We start from the raw sequence: 1,039 nt of genomic DNA on the forward strand, positions 1-1,039 counted from the left end.
GGGATTAGGATTATGATTTGGATTAGAATTAGGATGACGATTAGGATTAGGATTAGGATTAGAATTATGAATAGGATTACGATTAGGATTGAGATTAGGATTAGGATTGGGATATGGATTACGATTTGGATTAGGATTAGGATTAGGAGTAGAATTAGGATTGGGAGTCAGATTAGGATTAGGATTAGGATTGGGATTTGAATTTGGATTAGGATTAGGATTGGGATGAGTATTCATATTAGGATTAGGATTAAGAGTAGGATAAGGATTAGGATTAGGATGAGGATTAGGATAAGGATTAGGATTAGGATTAGAATTATGATTCGAATCAGGATTAGGATTAGGATTAGAATTATGATTCGAATCAGGATTAGGATTAGGATTAGAATTATGATTCGAATCAGGATTAGGATTAGGATTAGAATTATGATTCGAATCAGGATTAGGATTAGGATTAGAATTATGATTCGAATCAGGATTAGGATTAGGATTAGAATTATGATTCGAATCAGGATTAGGATTAGGATTAGAATTATGATTCGAATCAGGATTAGGATTAGGATTAGGATTAGAATTATGATTCGAATCAGGATTAGGATTAGGATTAGGATTAGGATTTGGATTAGGATTAGGATTAGGATTAGGATTGAGATTAGGATTAGGATTGGGACTTGGATTAGAATTAGAATGAGGATTAGGATTATGATTAGGATTAGGATTAGGATTAGGATTAGGATTATGATTAGTATTAGGATTAGGAGTTGGATTAGGATTAGGATTAGGACTAGGATTAGGATTAGGATTAGCATTAGGATTAGGATTAGGATTACGATTAGGATTAGGATTAGGATTAGGATTAGTATTCGGATTCGGATTCGGATTAAGATTAGGATTAGGATTAGGATTCGGAGTAGGATTAGTATTAGGATTAGGATTAGGATTAGGATGAGGATTAGGATTAGGATTAGGATTAGGATTAGGATTAGGATTAGGATTAGGATTAGGATTAGGATTAGGATTAGGATTAGGATTAGTATTA

The sequence above is a fragment of the Lupinus angustifolius genome, chromosome LG06 (assembly GCF_001865875.1).
Source record: "Lupinus angustifolius cultivar Tanjil chromosome LG06, LupAngTanjil_v1.0, whole genome shotgun sequence".
NCBI lineage: Eukaryota > Viridiplantae > Streptophyta > Magnoliopsida > Fabales > Fabaceae > Lupinus > Lupinus angustifolius.